Source organism: Triturus cristatus, chromosome 2_1 (assembly GCF_964204655.1).
Source record: "Triturus cristatus chromosome 2_1, aTriCri1.1, whole genome shotgun sequence".
Taxonomy (NCBI): Eukaryota; Metazoa; Chordata; class Amphibia; order Caudata; family Salamandridae; genus Triturus; species Triturus cristatus.
Window position 1 is genome coordinate 609,155,285 of NC_140581.1, and position 19,651 is coordinate 609,174,935.

The following is a 19,651-nucleotide window of genomic DNA, read 5'->3' on the forward strand; positions in this document are numbered from 1 at the left end:
CAAGCAATCATCAACTGTATTCTTGTTTGAAACTGGAGCCATTTTAGTTGGTCAAGGTCAGGAGTGATGTGGCTGAATCTTCTGGATTCGGTGTGAGCCTGGTAGCGGAGTTTAAAGTAGCTGTTTGTGGAGCCAGCTGTTTTTTGGGTAACACAGCAAAAGTAGCGCTCCCATAATCCAGACAGGGAATAACCGGGGATTGGACTGCTAACTGAAAGTCAGCTGGGTGCAAGAAGGATTTGATTTTGCTCAATATATTTAGATGGTAGTCAGCTCCCCTTGTACTAACACTGATATGATCTTGCATATTTAGGTGTTTGTCCAACATTATACCTAGTGTAGTGGAATCTATCAAGTGAGGGACATGGTTGAAAGCAGTGAGTTGCTTGAGCCATTCTTCTATAGGGGAAGAGTGTTGTGAGGTATGATCAGGAGGAATTCAGTTTTGAGGGTGTTGAGCATGAGGTGTTTGCAGATCAGCCATTGTTGGGTTTTCCGTAGGGTGTAGTTTAGCAGTTAGATGTCTTCAAAGGAGGAAAGATTCAAATATAGTTGTGTGTCATCAACATACATGTGGTAGTTAACATTAGAGAGATTCAAAAGATTGGTAAGAGGTTCCATGAACAAATTAAATAAGGTGGTTGAGAGGACAGTGCTGATCCTTGGGGAACACCAATCGTGACTGGAGTAGTGTCAGATTGGGTTTGATTGACCTTGATGCTCTGTGTTCTAATATGAAGGAAAAGAGCAACCTATTTTAGGCCGGACCAGATAGCCCCATCCTATTCCAAAGCAGGTCAATCATACTATCATGTTGGACCATATCGAAAGCCGTAGAGAGGTCAAGAAATGTAAGCAAACAGGGTTTGTTTTGGTCTAACATTCTCAGGGTGCCATCATCAATGTGTGTTAGAGCTATTTTAGTGCTATGACCCTTTCAAAAGCCAGATTGATGATGATCAAGGAGTTGAAAATGTTCAGTGTGTTTGCCAAGTTGCATGTGTGTGTATTTCTCTAAAACCTTTGCAAGAGTCAAAAATTGTGTTATAGGGCCGTAGTTGTTGAGGTTAAACAGGTCTGCATTAGGCTTTTTTAGAATAGGGGTTGACCTGCCTATCTTTAAACAATCCAGAAATATGCCCTGCGAGAAAGATGCGTTGACAATCTTGGTCTAAAGAGGGAGTCTAGAAGGACAGACTAGTTTGATGAGCTTGGAATGCAGGGGATCATTGAAGTGGTTGGAGGGTTTTATTATAGTTAATATAGTAAGTGAAGTGTCTTCATCCGGGATTTTTAAGTCCCTCCAATTAGCATAGTTTTAGTAGTATATACAAAAAGAGGGGAAATAACCTGGTGCAGTACAGGCAGGGGATCGGTTTGGGCGTGGGTTAACAGAAGCTGTGAGGCGCAGAGCAGGTCTGATTCAATCCTCTTTGTCTTTACAATTAAATAGGCAGTGAATTCCTCGCTGCAAGGAACAGTGTCTACCAGGTGTTTGCTAATTTTGCTTGTTACTTGTTGATTTATGATTTCGAATAGTTTTTTGGATCTGTTTTTGGCAATGTCTAATTGCTTTCTGATGTATTCTGCTTTGCAACATCGGACTTCTTCGCTGTAAACTCTTCTCGTTGACCTCAAGTGTTTGAGGTGTGATGGAGGGAGAGCTTCTCCATGTTGTGTCTTACTTCATTATGGCTACAATTGAACCAAGATTTGGTATGTTTTGGATCTATATTTCTTTACATCGCTTTCAGGGCAATCGTATCAAGAATGTCTGTCATGGATTGTATGTAATGTTCCGTAAGATCATTCACATTTGTCATGTTTGTAGGAGATTGTCAGAAGTTATTGCTAGTAGAGGTTAAGTCAGAAAGATTTATAGTCCTCAGATCTCTGGACCAATGTTTGGGTTTAAGCAGTTGGCCCTTATATTTCGTCACCTTCTCCAGGATGAGGAAGGAGTTTATGTAGTGATCTGACCAGTCACAGGGGGGTTATGGATTCGAGTTGGATAGTTTTGAATTTCAAAATGATTATTTCAGGAGTGGAGCCTCTATTGTGAGTAAGGCCATTGCAAGACTGGGTAAGGTTGTGGTCCGTGAGTAATGCCTTGAAGGTGTTCTGTAAGTGGTCATTAGAATCATTCCAATGTATGTTGATGTCCCAGAGTAAAATTTGTTTGGTGTGCTGATCTGAGTTAGCAGACATGGTATCCATTGTTTGATGAAAGGTAGGTTATTTCCTGGGGTGGTAAATCATGTGAATTTTGCAAACTATCTTATCATTGTTCCATATTTTGATAACTAGGTATTCACAGGAGGTCATTGGCATAGTTTGGGAAAGTTTCAGGGTGACCATAGAGCCGTAGATGCATGCTATGGCCCCCTCCCCACTCTTCAAGTTCTACCAAGTATGATGATGTCATAGTTGGGTGGAACTAGAATGTCCAACTTAGATTATGAGGTCTCAATCAGTCAGGTTTCAGTCTGTATTGTAAGGTTGAGGTCTTGTGTGAGAATTTGATTTGCAATGTCAGCTGCATGTTTAATCATTGATCTGCAATTACAAAGCATCGATCTGGGATGTACACTTACGTTTTATATGTCCTGGTAGTGAAAAACTAAATTAGTTTTTCATTACTGCAAAGCCTCCTTCTCCCATAAGATAACATTGGAATGACCTTATTACATTTCATAAGTGTAATTTCAATTTTGCATTTACCCAAAGGGTTATATTTCCCCTTTAGTTAGTCTGGATCCAGGACATGGAAGGCAGGAAGCCTGGGGACTTCAAAGGGAAACCTCTATTCGCTCCTATCCCACTTCAAAGGACCTCAGACACCAACAATTCAATACAGTTCTGGACCTGTGAATACTCTGTCAGAAAGAAGGACTGCTGTGCTGCTGAAAGACTGACACTTTGCTGGGCTGCAGCTCTAAAGGAACTGCTGCTCTGTTGTGCTGACCTGCTGCCTGCTACCCTCCTGCCTGGGGAAGGAGAACTGGACCTGAAACTTCTTCTTGAACCCAGGACCCCAGAGTGACTCAAGGACTAGTTTGCAGGCCTCCTGATCAGAGCCGCAGGGGCATAAAAGGCTCTCCAACATGCTGTATCTGACCCTAGACCCTGCCGCAGTGAGTTCCAGACCCCAACGTGGTGTCTCTCAGGTAGTAGACCCTTGGTGTGGCTCACAGGTGCTGAAATCACTGAGAACATAGTGCTTGCACTGGCAATCACTGCAAAACGCCACCAACCTGTCTCTTCACACTTCAGCATCGACCGCTCTTGGGGGAATGTCAACACGAGCTCCAGCTTGCCTGCCAGCGATGCCCAACGTGCTCTTTGCACCACGCTGGCAGCCTCCCGCAACACTCTCCTTTCTCCTCGTGGACCTCTCCAATGTGAACAGGACTCTTGGCACAAAGTTTGAGAAGCTAAAACTTCAGCAGGATTAATCTAGGACTGTATCTGACCAATGCTCTATTGTGATCAGCCTGACCTTTGACTTTTATCTGGTCCAGCGCGACCAGATAGCCGCAGATGGTGCTTTGTGCTTTTAGGTGCTATTTAGACTTTATTCTTTCCAAATTTACAACTCTGGTTCTACTGATTGGATTTTTGTAATTTTGATCTTGTTTTATTTATGAAATTCAGCTCTATTTGCCTAACCTTGTGTGGGATCTTTTTGTGCAATGTTGCCATTGTTATACTGTTTGAAGTGTTGCACAAATACCTGTATTAGAGCTGTATATATGTGGCAAGACAGGCGACCACAACACTGTGAGGGAAAGAACAGATGCTAGACTAAGGGGGCCTGGCTTAGTAAGCTTTGGGAAGTGTTGGGAAAGGAGAAACTCTCAGCTGCACTGGACAAATGGGAGGATCAGTGTGAAAGGACTTGGAGAAGGTGCACCGAATTCTTGGTGGCAAAACTCAGAGACCTTATCAGTCTCAGTTATCTTGTTGCGTAAGTTGTGACTTTGGCGTAACTCTGCATACTGTGCTTTCCCATCCATGGGTGTTACAGGTGAACTTGGATCAATGCACCAGCGATGAAGGTGAAAGACACGTTATTGTAGCCCCGTACAAACATTATTCAATGTGTAATTGAAATAGAAGTATTGCTTTTGCATGAGGGTAACGTGCAAAGAGAAACAAACCTAATTTCGTTATCCACAGGATAACACACTGTACTAAGAAGAATGAACACTCTTAAGTTAAAACATTTATTAGTACAGGAACAATCTGTTTCCCAGTGCATCTAAAACAACTACACAGGCGAAGACAAGATGGCACCTGTTTGAATAGACGCCCTGGCCGCTCCCCGCCACTCGGGTCTAACAATGGGAATAAGGAGATGTTCCCCAGCGGACAAACTAATAATTAGTACACATGAGAACTTACAGGCAGTGTAGGTGTTGGACCGTAGCCGTGTTCTGGGCAGTCGAGGCGGCATCGGTGACGGCGGTGTTGTCTGGCGTGCTGGGTGCTTGCTGTATAATGTGGATCTCACTGCCTTTGCCTTCAGTTTTGGAGGAGGAGGGGCCGGCAAGATCGGGTGGCTCAGGTCCAGAGCCTGCACCAACTGAGGAATGCCTCCAAAAGTAAGCCGCTCTACATGAGCAAAGAACTCCGACATCAATGTTACCGCTGTGACACCAGCATATCCTAATGGAAACACTATATCCGCAACACTATATCCTCGCAGCGCTCCAAGGCAGGGAAATTAGAAACCAACACCACTAATGTTATCAACCCTAAAATATCTTTGAAAGGAAAGCAGAGCCTGGATGCTGCTAAATGGGGAGATGGACAGGGAGAGGAAAGGATGAAAAAAACTAACAGAGAAAGCCAAGACTCCCAGATCGACCAGCCGCAGCATCAGCAGTATCAGCCTCAGAATTTTTTTCCACTATTGCGATCACTGCTGGAGACTCCGCAACTGAAACAATGGGAGCACCAGGTGGCTGTAGTCTGAAGGACTCACATGGCGGCGGTGGCAGACTGGAGAAGACGGAGCTTGGAGTGGTGGTTGAAGGACAAGCTGGGCCGACTAGGCTTCTGGTAAGCCCTAACTCATAATTTGCCTTTGGGAGGGGGTTGGCAGACACTGATAATCAAAAGTATGCAGCACTTCCTCCGCAAACAGTGTCATTTGATTAGACTAGGCACCATAGTCTTGTGGATGGTTTACCCTTTCGATCATCATAAACTCTGGCACTAGATAACATGGATACCAGTGTTTTAGTCGAAGGGGCAACAGGGCTTAAGGGGCTGGAAGATTCTCAGGAGCTGGGAGACAAATTCTTCTCACTTACAGATGGCTCTGATATTAGCTGTACAGATTCAGAGACTGGGAGCAATGCTCAGTTATCCAGTTCAAGCCCAGGTAGCCAGCGGGGTGAATGCTGCAGCAACTGACAGCTGGTCTGATGTTATGTTTCCATTTGTGATTGTGACACTTGGACAGCCGTATGCTGCACTGATGCCTTGAGGGTGGAACACCTGTTGAGAAAATCTTCTCTGGCCTATGGGAAGAACCTGACGGGTGAAGGTATAGACCAATACAACCCTTTCTGGCACTTGCCCAATCCAAATTGGTATCTGATATGGGATGGGTGCAACACAGCCCTTCAAGTATAAGTAGAAAGGCTGGGGATAATTTTGTTAAGAAGCAACTGATCCTTTGGGCAATGCCAGGAAGCTATGCTTAATCCTACCTGGTCCTAAGCAGGGAAGAGTGGGTGAGGATTGAAACCCTTTTAGCTTATCATCCTTTTACAAATGTTACAATAGGCGAGGAAGAGATCATGCCTAAAAGGACAAGCACAAGGCCCATCCAGCTAAGCACTTTTCGAAAGAGAATCTGCCAGTGTGCTGCTTTTTTCGCACACAACAATGTGAGGAGTGGACTGGTTTAATTAATCTCAGCTACTGGCGGTCACTCAGGGCTGCATTCCAGCATTTGTTCCACTATGCCACTCTAGTCAGTGGCCTGATTTATGCAATTCAGTACTGACCCTGTTTCTCCCGTGAAATATTCCATCTCAGGCTGCCAAGTGAAGCCTCTTCTAGAAGGAAACACAAGCAACTAGAGGTTTTATGTGGGCCTCATCAACACAGGCCCAAATGAGCATGGGAGTAAAATCTGGGCATGCTCAACGCAGTTAGGGTGTCAACTGTCACAAAAAGCGAGGTGATGGATGGAATGCTGGAATCACTCTCATCGACTGGCAATCACTCACTTTCATATTCCATTTTATTGTTTATTGCCAATCTATGTTACAGCTCCAAAAGGAGCCTTTTCAGTCTGTTAACAAGGCTCATTTCAGTGCTGTAATGTGTTTGTTAGACCTGCCAGCCCTTGGCTGTCCCCGCCTCATTTTTTCTTTTTTTTTCTCACCCCTTTGGCCCTCTAATTTTTCTGTCCATTAGTTTTTGGGTGTTGACGTAGAGGCTCTGGGCGCCCCATTTTCACTACCTGAGAGTGAGGCGCAAGGTGCTTCACTAAAATGGAGGGGGGGAGAGAGTCTCTTCACAAAATGGTGGACTAAACTGTCACCTCAGAACTTGGGCCATAGACTGTCATGAGGGGTTCCAGAACCTTCTGGACCACTCTGGCCAGTCAGGGCCCAGGTTATAAATAGAGGGGAGGTGCGTCGGCCATTTTAGAGAAGAAGGTGTGCTGTGAGGAAGTCAGGAGTAAGGCATCTGAGTGGGGAGGTGGATGCACTAGAGAGGGAATTTGACAGTTCTTAGGGTCTGCTTTACTTCCCTCCCCAGCTGATGCCACCCTCGACCTCTTGACCTGACCCTGTTACCAGCCACTGACTCCAGGTCACAACTACCCTAGGCGCTCCTGTTCAGTCAGGTCCCTTGAAGGAAGTTAGGGTAGAGAGACACCGACTTTGGCTACACCTTCCACACCCCTGCTGTTGTCTGGAACCCTGGATTAATCCAGGGATATCGACTGACCACTACTTTAGACTGAACGGAAGGTGATCTGCGACATAGTCCCAGGGATTTGGCTAAAAGCTTCGATTGCCCCAGAGATCAGATCGCCTCCCTAATTTTAGCCCCCCCTGACTTGAGACCCTATCTGAAACACTCACCGCCGCAGCCCAGGGGTTGGAAAATCGTCCTACCGTCACCTGGGGGGCCCATGAGGAGGCCTGGGGTCCCATTGTGCCGGATATGATAGCGCGACCTAGCCCAGAGTGAAAGGGAAGCCTGCCTTACTCGGATCGCAAGCAAAGGGGCGGACTAAGAAGCGCCGCCCCACCGAGGTCCGACTGTGTGAGGAGGCCGCGCCCCTGAGTAGAAGTCTGTGACGGGCCTTGAAGCTGCGATCCTCTGATCACATGCAGGGGGCGGTCTGAGGAGTGCCACCCCCGCTGGTGCCGGCTGTGTGAGGAGGCCACGCCCCGGCAGGCCACGCTGCGTCTGGCGGCTGTGGGCGTGCCTCCCGGCAGTCACTGGGTGGTTGAGCGCCTGGTTTCAAGGGTCCTCGTGGGGCTCAGGAACGACCCCACGTCAGCGTTGTCACCCCCTCAAGGTCTATCAGGAAGTGGGCTTGCCGGTGAGTGGGGCTCAGAGGAGCGAGTCCTCAATCCGACTCGAGTGACCCACAAGAGGCCCGAATTAGAGAAACCCTCGGGGAAGGCGGGCGGAAGGCCAGTGTGGCCCCGGATTCGCCCCTTCCCCCGAGGAGATTCCTCCCGGAGTATGTTGAGCCCCCTCTGCCCCCAGCAAGAAGAACTCAGTTCCTGGGCTTCCCAAGCCTCTCCTGAGGAAGATGTGGTTCTTTACTAGTAAGCCGGGCATTTTGGAGGAGTGTTCCGGACTGTGGTAACTGAGGCCAGTGTGACATCCTGATAGCCCCGATCTCCGACTACATAGGAGACCCCTAATTTATATCTTGATCTTCAAAGAAGTGAGAATGTAATGTGCAGCGCTTAGAATAATCACTTGATCTTCAAAGAAATGAGAATGTAATGTGCAGCGCTTAGAATAATCACTTGATCTTCAAAGAAATGAGAATGTAATGTGCAGCGCTTAGAATAATCACTTGATCTTCAAAGAAATGAGAATGTAATGTGCAGCGCTTAGAATAATCACTTGATCTTCAAAGAAATGTGAATGTAATGCGCAGCGCTTAGAATAATCACTTGATCCCCAAAGAAATGTAAATGGTATGTGTAACGCTTAAAGTAAACACCTGATTTCCGGCGTATAGTGATTGCCCTGGGAGCGCTTCGTTTGGTGTTTTGGTTCAACGCGCTATGGAGTATGGTGTTGAATCGAAACATTAAAAGGGGCGCGCTTGAGATCTTGCTACATTTGAAGTAGAAGAGTATTGCTAAATCGGACGAGATGAAATTTTCTGACTTTGTAAGGTATTGGATAAAAATTGATTAACTTCACCTGATAAGGAAAGATAAAGCTTACTACCTTCTCTAAATAATTGGTGTAGCGTCATTTTTTTTTTTAAGTGGTAAAGCGTTGAAGTGTGAAGTGAGTGTGACGCAGCACAACATGCAATTCTGGAGTAAGCCTTTCTACTTGAGCCAAGCTACCCTAGGACTCTAGGTCCAACAGTGTTGGTGCCAATCACATAAATAACTAGGTATATGCTCTGACTGGCCACTTTAAAGGAAACTAGTCAATCCTGATTGGCTGGCTACAAACGGAGCAACATACTGTGGCAGCCATTAAAGGACTTGCAGTCATCACCACTGAAATGCACTGTAGTGAACAGCAAGTTTTGGGAGTCACAAAAGAAATACAAATAAAGGGTAAGAAAATATTTTAGTCTAAATATAAATCATGTGTTGGTGGTACCATATTAATTTTAAGAAATGTGGTGTTCTAAAGTGATTTTACCCGGTAAGAAATGCTGATCCACTGCTAGAATTTGATCAACCGTGTTTGAAAAAACAGTTTTCTCTCATTATTTTCTAATAGAGGTTATGGAAGGTAAAATGAGGGAACATTTCTAACCCTGGGCGTAGTTTGCGTAGTAGCGCTATGCGTAGCTACGCAAAGTGCACTTTTGCACTACGCAAGCTACGTGTAGCTATGCGAACTGCGTAGTGCACTGTGCAAAATGCTGTTCGCACTGATTTCACAGTGCCGGATGCATGTCCTCACTGTGCAATCGTTGCAAACCGCATCTTGCACAGTGCAAGCGGTCGTTTTCTGCCGCTCGAGTAGATTTGTACTTGAGCGGCAGCTTTCTCAACGTGGACTGGTAGTTTCTCATCGCGAGCGGTTTCTCTACTAGCAATGAGAAACCTTACCTCCCCGCGTTGAGAATCTCGCCGGGACGTTTATTTTCCACGCTCGCAATCAGCAACTTGATGTTGCTGTTCGTGAACAAGGAAAAAGTCTCGCCGGGATGTTATTTTGCTCGCTCGCGGTCACCAACTTGACGTTGAGGACCGTGAGCAAGCAAAAAATGCCCGCTACGCTACGCATTTTTGCACAGTGCTACGTACAATTCACGTAGCACGTAGTTGCGCAAACTACGTGAGCGTAGCGTAGTCCTAAGCCCAGGGTTATACATTTCCATAAATTTCAACTATCTTCCTCAGTTCTTAAGTATAATGACCAATATTCTGAGTAAAACATGTGCTTCTAATAGAAGCAGCAGCTTGTCAGTTGAGTCCCTAGTATTCTACTGCAACCTCCCACAGTGTTTTAATGACCAACTAGAGCACTAACGTTCTGTATTTATGAGGCAAGGGTGCCACACCTGAAGCCATCTTGATGGAGTCAAAGCTGTAAAACATAAACATGTGCCTTAGAAATAAACTAAATGAGGAGGCTTGTTTTGTCCTAGTAATTTTAATTAGTGCTCTAGAAAGCTATAATGAGTACGCAATTTCCATGAGGTCTCAAATCTATCTCTCAGTCATGTCACTAAAACAATCTGACATGCAGACTGAAACGTGATTTTAACACCAGCAGCAATCTGTCAGTTAAATCGCATGTATACTACTGCAGCTTCCCACATTGCTCTAATAAATACAGTGCTGACATGTCTTTATGACAAAATTGTGGCACACCCAAAGTCATCTTGGTGGGATCAAACCTGTAAACCTAGGGCAAAAGCCAAAATTATGGGGTTCTTTTTGTCTTCTTTTGTACACCATTCTTCTCATTTCAGGAATGTGTGTAAGGTACTTTTACATACTACAGAAGGTTGTCCTTAGGGCCTGGTTGTGCATGCCGTATTATTGGGTAGTGTATAGATGTGAATCTGTTTATTTTTAATTCTATGTACCATGAAGCCCAGGCACATCTCATTCAAGTAAATATTGGCCAAACACTGTTTTTCAATTTTATACAAGGTTTAATAGGTTTTTGATCTCATTAGTTTCTACAGAGCCATTATTCTTTGTACACACCTCAATACCAAGAAAAAAAAACCATAATATCTACTGAATGGGTGTGATTTCACAGATATGCTTCATATTCTGCTTGTTGGAAAACATTACACTAATTACTTATACAGATGTAATGAGAAATTGGTTCTATGTGTACATTATGGAACTTCTTCCAGTATGAAAAGCTTATAGAAAACTGTGAGAACCATTGAATGATGGTATCAGTGACATCATCAGTGATGTAAACAATGATGTAATTTTAAATGTCATGAGTTATGTAATATGTGAGGTCATATGTAGTGCATGGCGCAGCGCAGGTTATAGTTAGCTTACTAAACTGTGACAGGTGATTTTCAGTGTTTTCCTTTTGATTTTAAATGTTAGTTTTTTCAATAGTTCCACGCCAAACTATAATGTCAATTTAACTTTTGTTTTTTTCAGTGGATTTCTAGTTTTTTTTTTTGTGAGAGCTAAAATCTTATTACCTTTCCTAACTATAAAGTCACTTTAATCCTTTGGTTTTCTTCAGTGAATTTCTAGGGTGCTTTTTTACGTAAGTAAGATTTTATTACCATATCTAACTATATCTTCAATTTGCCATTTCTTTTTTTCAGTGAATTTCTCTTAAAAATAAAAATGATATTCCCTCAGCTCACCTGATAAGAACAGCTTTTGGCTGGGAGCAGCAGTGGTTTGGCCACATGACCTGAGCTTCAACCAGGCTCTGCCCCCAAACCCCAGTGGCAGACAACCCTAAGCCCAAACGCCAGTGTTACCCCAAACCCCCATGGGTGCCCAACCCAACAGGGGTGCAAAGCATGGGGTTGGCTGCGGCCAGGCTCTGCTCCAAATTATCTGCAGGCACCAACCTCTTGTTGCACATGGTTTTTGGCCCTATTCCCCACTAGAGGCCAACCTCCCTGCTGTGTACAGGTAGGGAGAGGGCCGCAGGATCTGGCCTGTGGAAAGGCCTTGAACCCAATCCCTGCAGGCATCCAACCCCTTGCCACATATGACCCTGATTCATGCATGGCAGGGGCTTGGCCGCAGGTCCTGGTATACGCAATGCCTGCACCCAATCTCCTGTAGGTGGGGAATCCCTCCTGGGCGGCCATCCCCCTGCATAACCCCACCACATATTTTTCCATTTTTTGTTGTTTTCTCAGTACATTGGGAGGTGGGCCGTGCTCCTGCTCTGCCAAAGTTTAAATGAGGCACAAAGTCACCACTCATACTTTCATTGTTCATACACATATCTTTATTGATACTGTTGAATACATCTACTTTGAGAAATGTGCTCATTCAAATTACTTCCTTTTGTTGCACATTGCTTACCATGATTTTGTTCCGCTTGCTCCTATCATCTACATAATATATGTTCAGTCTACAATCATGTACTTGTTTTGTTGCATTTTAATCAGCAGAACTATGCATATCCGAAGAATAGTGCACATTTTGGAGTCTTTCATTTAAATTAACAAAGTATATTTTACACAAGACGTTTGCTTACTGGAAAGACATCTTAAGTAGTGCATGGCTTAATGTCGAGACTGATGAAGATTGCTTTCAAAGAAAATAAGCTAGTTGATTCATGTGTCGGCAGTAAACGTAATGGTTCGTAAAATAATATTAGTGTGCTTGAGATAACTGTGAATTTGGACTGCTGAGAAAAATGAACAACATAGGGGCATATTATCAAGGACGGAATAAAAATTTTCGCCAGTTTAGCGGCAGAAAACTGCAGCTAAAGCGGAGATAATGGGCTTGATAATATGCCCTGGAGAATTCCAATAGAAGCCCATGTTCTGGTGTCAACATGGGCTTCTATTGGAATTCTCACGGGCATATTATCAAGCCCATTATCGCCGCTTTAGCGGCAGTTTCCTGCCGCTAAACCGGCGATAATTTTTAACGCCATCCTTGATAATATGCCCCATAGTGAGTAGCATTCATCCATCTTCATCTAATGGTAATTATTAGTCAGGTAACATTAAATCTGCGATTAAAAAGCAAAGAAGTAAGGGGCATATTATCAAGAAACAGAGTTAAAATTATCGCCGCTTTAGCGGCAGAAAACTGCCGCTAAAGCGGCGATAATGGGCTTGATAATATGTCCTTGAGAATTCCCATAGAAGCCCATGTTGACACCAGAACAAGGACTTCTATTGGAATTCTCAAGTGCATATTATCAAGCCCTTTATCGCCGCTTTAGCGGCAGTTTTCTGCCGCTAAAGCGGCGATAATTTTAACTCCATGCCTGATAATATGCCCCATAGTGTGAATATCTGCACTTCAGTATATACTAACATCATCCACATTACTGATCATTTTAAAACCACTTTCTGAAATACAATCTTGCAGCTCTGATTAATAGATTGAAGCAATGATTGAAGCTTCGAGTGGTGTTTCGATAGCCATGCCCATTTCTTTGCAATTCAGTTGAAATGTGTGTAATTGTGTCTGTTGACGGGAAACGTATTCGGGTCGTGTGGATAAAATCCATTTTTGATAAACGAGTTGAATAAACCTGTCATACACGTTTGCCATCCAGTATGCTGCGTGAGGGCTTTGTACCGGAAGTGGAGATGTGAAGAAAGCCCTTACTATTGAGTCATATGTTTAACCTGGTTCTGATGGGACAATTATACAACAAAATCACTGCACTGTACAACAATTGCTTTTAATATGTCAGTTGGAGATTTTGAAACCGAAAGTGAGCATAGTAATGTGGTAATAATATACAAAGGTAAATGTGGAAACAGTTTAGAAATTTGAAAAGGTGTGGCATTATTTTTTTAAATTATCCCTAAGCAAAAATAGATACAAAAAATAGTTAGAAGTGTATTCTAGCCAACCTGGTACCACTCTACTAAGAACTTATACTGGCTGTTTGGAGATACTAGGGGCCTCATTTATGGCATTTTGGCATAGGTCAGTGCAGCACCTTGCCGTGCTGCCGTACGCTAAAGTCAAATGGCAGGAATGCACCACATTTAAGCAATAGGGTGCAATCCTGTCCTTTCTACCTGCACTGGTGCCGTTTTGTCAGCCTAGCACTCATGTAGGCACCATTGCACCAAGCTGCAAGTGTGCCTCTAATGCAGATAGAATTGTTTTTGTGGAGGAAGGGACACCTTCCTGCACGATAACAATCCTATGAGGCGTTTCCCTCTTTTTATGTGTGCTGCAGAATGCAGAACACACGGAAAGAAGAAAAAACAAGGAGAAATAAATCATTTCTCCTTGCTACGCCTCACCTCTGGAGGCATACGGATTTGATGCTTCCCCAGGTTTGCATCACTTTGTAAATATGGGGCAGTGTCAAATTCCATGGGTGTTGCCTGGGAAACCCCACTGCAATGCCCATTGAATGCCTCAGACTAAGGCGATGTGTGCTGCATCACCTTACTCATGATTTCTGAGGCCACTGAAAAGCTATGCTGGGGGGCTTTGCGTAGCTTCATAAATGTTAATGAGAGCCCAGCGTTACGCATGTACCACTTTACGTGGTGCAAAAGTGATGCAGGGCTCTCATAGAAAAGCCCCTAGGTCTCCAATAAACAGCTTATAGAAAACAAGTAAGCATAAGCAGTTCTTCTCATGACCAAATTCCAAGATAGCATCAATGTTCACACGCCCTCCCATCTATCTGGCTCTTTTAAGTGCCCCCAAAGGAAGATTTTCAACGGATGTGCTTTGAAACTGGCCCTGTGGTAGAACGTGCAATGTAGTTGTCAAAAGACATTGGCAAACCAATGCTTGCGATTAGGAGATGGCATTTGTACTAGGAACATTGCATCAGTGGCGGCCACCGCCTATCTAAGGTGGTAGGGCGCCTGCATGGGAGGGGAGGTGGGGAGGTGGGAGAAATAATATAAGAATAAAAAAGTCTAACCTTCCGCTCTGCTCCCGCTAATGCTGCCATCCTTGCCTCTCTTGTCGGGCCGAAAGGGGATGGGCCCTCAAGGCACAGGCTTACTACCCAAAACAGGCGCTGCTCTCTTGCTATATGACGGCCGGCCAAACCGACATGCGCACTTATAAGTGCACACTACTATTCCTCCATGCCTGGTCCTGCCCAATTCTCATTGCATAACTCAGACAGCATAAATAAAATGATAATAACATTGTGTTATTATCATTTTATTTATCATCTGCCGGCGCTGGGCTGTGCGGAGACTCTCCTCCGCCGTTACGGAGGAGCCACCTCTGCATAACATACCATGCAATGAAGTCATAATACTGTGATAGGTAGTTTAATTCTGTTTTAATTATTATGACATATGATTATGATTTAATATATGATTAGGATGTCAATTGTTTTCCCCAAACCTGTGATACAAATAGTGAAGTACTGTTAGACCTGACATCCTTGGTATGGTATTTCCCCAGAATTTATGCCTTCGATCCCTTATTTTTGTTTTGTCAATATTGGGACTCTATGCACTTCCCCCCTACTAACCAATGCCAAAGTGCTTGTGCTCTTTTCTTCCAACATAGTAAAATTGGCATACACCCAATTGGCACATTTGATTTGCTTGTAAGTCCGTAGTAAATGGTACTACATGCACCCAGGACAGTGGTGGCTCACACAGGGCGTGCTGCGGGGCGGAGGGGTGGGGGAGGGGCAGGGTGGGGCTAGTAAACTCAGACATACGATGGAACAGAAGAACGTGATAATTACTTTCCTCCGTTCCATTGTATGTCCAATTTTATTACCCCCCGCCCCTCTGCCCCGCAGCACGCCCTATGCGAGCCACCACTGACCCAGGACCTGTGAATAAATGCTCAAGTGGGCTGCAGCACGCATTGTGCAACACACTAAATTAACCCTGTAAAACATGCCTTAGGCTTGTCACTGCAACCTGTAGTGCAGTTGTAAATTGCCATTTCGATCTAGCAAAATAAACTTTTTGCCAGGCCTGTAGTGCAGTTTTAAACTATCATTTCAACCTACCAAAATAAACCCTTTCCAGGCCTAACCATTCCTTTTTTTAATAATTAGAAGTCAGCCCTCCAGTAGAGCCTAAAAAAAGCCTATAGAGCAGGGTGTGTGATATTTAAAAAGTAGTGTACTTAATATTTACATGACCTGGCATGCAAAAACACCTAAAGTTGTTTTTCACTACTGTAAGGCTATCTCTCCCATAGACTAACACTGGGTTACCTTATTATACTTAATAAGTGATAACTTCTGTTTGGGACCAGATAGAGAAATGCTGTTTGTACTCAAACGGATTGTAATCTATAATCCACTTTAATGGTTAAGTCAGATCTTAAGCTGCTATTCTGCAAATGCCACATTTAGAAAGTTGGAATTTTATCTACCCTAGTCCAAATGCGCCTTTCATGTTGTGTTGGGAAAACAAATTGGAACTATTCTAATACATTTTACTTTAACTTTTTTAAATACTGTAGGAATGTTATCACATTTGAGGTTATTCTGTAAGAGAACAGGAAAGACTCTTAAGTTAGACGTAAGGTGCACATATTATATATTATCAATTATGCTTACGGTATTTAGAGTTCTAGTATTGCTGTTAGAGTTGTCAACTTGAGGATCACAGGATATTATACTTTACAATTACTTTAAAGTGACATACAAGTGCAGTAGAAAATATGTTATCTTCCACAAAGAGTGCACAGTGATGAAGCTTGAGGTAGCTATCCTACTTTTAAGGGGGAAGTGTTGATGAACAGACAGTCAAGATACAATTCTTTTATGTTTAGTTTCAGGGATAATAAGTGTTACATTCATTACAGAGAGTTGGTAACACTGAGATATCATTAAGGTATATCTGCTCACTGGTATCATTTATACCAGGGCTGTAATGGCCGAATACTAAAATATATTTTATTGCCTTCAAATAATCCACTAGATCCTACATACCCCAGTGTTCAGTGAAAGTGATGATTCAGAGTGGTGGGGACCAGTATAACTTTTTCCTCTCTTATACCATTCCCCTATCCTCGGTTGTATGACTGGCCCTCATCTTCTTGTAAATGTGGGCAAGGGTGGAATTCTTGAGAGACAGTAGAGTGCATTGCTTCCACTGGATGGCAAGCACATGATTTGGGCTTCCTGCTATCTATTAAGTAAGATTATTGTTATCTGGTTGAGAACTGCTCAAATTGTAGATTGTATAATATTTGCTTCTGGTCGAGTCAAGATTGGACAAAAAGCTTGTGTCCAGTCTTTTTGAACAAAGCTTTTGTCTGTGACCTTTCTTTGCTATATTGTGTCATATGAACCTGTTGCGATTGCCAAATCTGACTTAATATTTGAAATGACTTGCAACATAATCTGCATATAAAATGGTTTGATTAATCTGTGATTATGTACATATACTTTGTCATAGGATTTATTTAATAACATCTGGTCATTGGCCTCCTGTTGAAGTTGAGAAGAAATAAACTAATCCATGATTTGTATTAGAGAAAATAGCTGCTGTGGTAAAACCTCCAGCTATGGCTGACCTGCCCCAGGTTATTAGACATGCTTTTTTTGCATGTGTGAAACAGAAGCAACTTCCAGACTCATTCCAAGTCTCACAGAATAAAATGAAGTGGAATGTACTGTGCTAAAATACCACATCCATACAGTAGTTCCACAACAAATGCACGCAAATGGGTTCCAATGTCATACTTCAAATGTTAGGCATGCTCCATTGCCGCCGCATTTGTACTTAATATATTCAGTACCAGCCAGGTAACATTTGCCTTATTTTTGTTGCATTCATCCTGTATCCAACATTTCATATAATCATAGTTTTAAAGCAGAAATGGTTTGGAATTCTCACATTTATTATAGTCATCTTATTTTTTTTGATCTCCAGAAGAGAATATCTCAAGCAATCCCAGCTGACACCTAGCCACTATCTGGCTGACAAGCTTACTATCTATGTGGGGTCCCACTGCATCCGCAACCAGGAATCAATCAGACTGAGGGCAAAGAAGTGCAACTAAAAAAAGCTTCTGTATATCTGTACCCAGGTTCAGAAACAACATCTGCATATCTATCAGGCCCCCTCCAACGTTGCTCCAATTTAGAAAACCACTGTAGACTCATATCTTGAAAAACATTACATCTCAATTCAGCAACGGTACACTACTGCTCCCTGGTCCCAGCTAGCTCTTCAGTTACTCGGTGATTCTATCTTTGACTTGGCAAGTATGAAGCACTCAACGGACTTTAGGCTAGTTTCATGCTAAAGAAATATCACATATGTACATGGTATTATTTTTGGGGGGCTGACCTCATTTGTTTATGTCACTGTTTTTATCTTTCCTCTTGATGGAAGTCTGGGGTAGCAGAGTGAAGTGAGTTCATGGTTGCTGTTTGTCCTGGCCTATTTCCCGTTCATTTTGGTAAGTGGTCAGAATATTATTAATCACTCAAGAAATTGCCTTTGATTAATACCCTGCCACCAAGATTACTGGTAAGCCTCATGGTTGCTATCGATAAGGTTTGTGCTCCACCCCGTGCCTTTTCTGCACACTAAGGGCCATATTTACAATAAACTGGCGGAGGGCGGTGTTACTTCAAAATTGGTAACAGCGCGCTCCATCAGTTGCAAAACGCAGGGATGCGCCGTATTTACAAAATTACGGGCACTCTCCTGCATTACCCCTAGCGCCATTTTTCTAGGGTGCCTGTCCTGCAAGGAAGATCGTTTATGTACAGTAAGGGAAGGCTTCCTGCACATGAACAATCTTCACAGGAGATTTGCAGAATGCAGCACATGTCGAAAGAGCAAAATACCAGGAGAAATATAACATTTCTCTCCTTATCGCCTGTTTAAGACCAGGTATTTCCTGGTATTATTTTTGGCGCTGCCCCATACTTTATAAATATGAGGCAGCATCAAAAAGCAATGGGTGTTGGGGCAGAACGCCCACTGCATCACCCATTGCACGCCTCTTTCACACTAAGTGCTGTATAAATAGAAGCATTATGTACACGGCGGCGTGGCTTAACGCTGCCTTGTAAATAAGGCGAAGGAGTTAACGCCACCAGAACATCACTAAAAGTGACATTCTGGCAGTGTTAAGTCCTTGTAAATATACCCCTCAGATTTTGATTCAGGATTTTAAAACTGGCCCTGACACATTTATTCAAGATTCTTTTGGATTCAAAAAGAAGAGATAAGTATTTAGTTTGTGATTGGACAATCATAGTAAAAGGTTTGGATGATATCTGAAATAAGTGAAAATGAAATAAAAGAGAACCTAAACCTTTTTCCTAATAGGGGGTGTCCAGAAGCTTAGCAGTGAATAGAGCACCAAGTACAGTGACCACAGGGCCCATGTGGGAGAGAGACCAGCCGCAAACCAATTACATCTGTTTTTTTACCACCATCCCCAAGGATGGGTCAGTTTCCTTATTTAAGGGGCTCGCTGCACCTTTGCTACTCAATGAACTGTGTTGTACACTAGCATGGCGGAGTAAAACTCATGCATTGGCATGCTTTTCCCCACAATATTCTAGTGAAGTTAGATGTGTAATCAATTAGCCTCTCTGAAGCCTCTCATCAAAAGCAGAAGGGTTACAATTACATATTTCTGAACCCAGACAGCATTAGTTTGACAGTCAATTCGTACGAGAGTGATCAAATTACACAAGTCCCTACTTTAACAAAAAACGGATATTTATTTATGATGGAGCCAATAACCACTGCCATTAAACGTGGTGCAATTTCCTGGGAAATATTATTCTCTTAAAAAGAGAGCTGCTGTTAGAATCTGAGGGTTGGAATAACTTCACAGAGATAAGATCCCACCGAGGGTGCTGATAATAGAGGAATAGCTCCCCATCTACAACATACTCTCCCTTCTCATGTTCTATAACCTTCAAATAGGAATGCTGAGCCATTTCCTCAATATTCCAAGTGAGGTATCTCAGCTGTCACAAAAATATTTAAAAGAATGTTGGTCAAACATACCCCTCTTCCTATTATCAATGTCATAGACATGGAATTGTCTTTTATAGCTTTTAATGTGATAAATGTGATTCTGTTTCTCTGAAATATGTCAAATGAAAGACAGAACCAGGGAACATTTTGATATATCCAATGTGTTGCTTTAAATTTAAAGTATCACTCTTGCATCATAGATAGCAAGTACAGCATTGTGGAAATGCAATGACGAACATGTATTTTATATCATTAATGTTGACAGGTAATATACGTCAATCAAGGTATAACACCCTAATGTATACAAGGCACAGCAACTAAGCAGAGCGACGCCAACACATGATTACACAA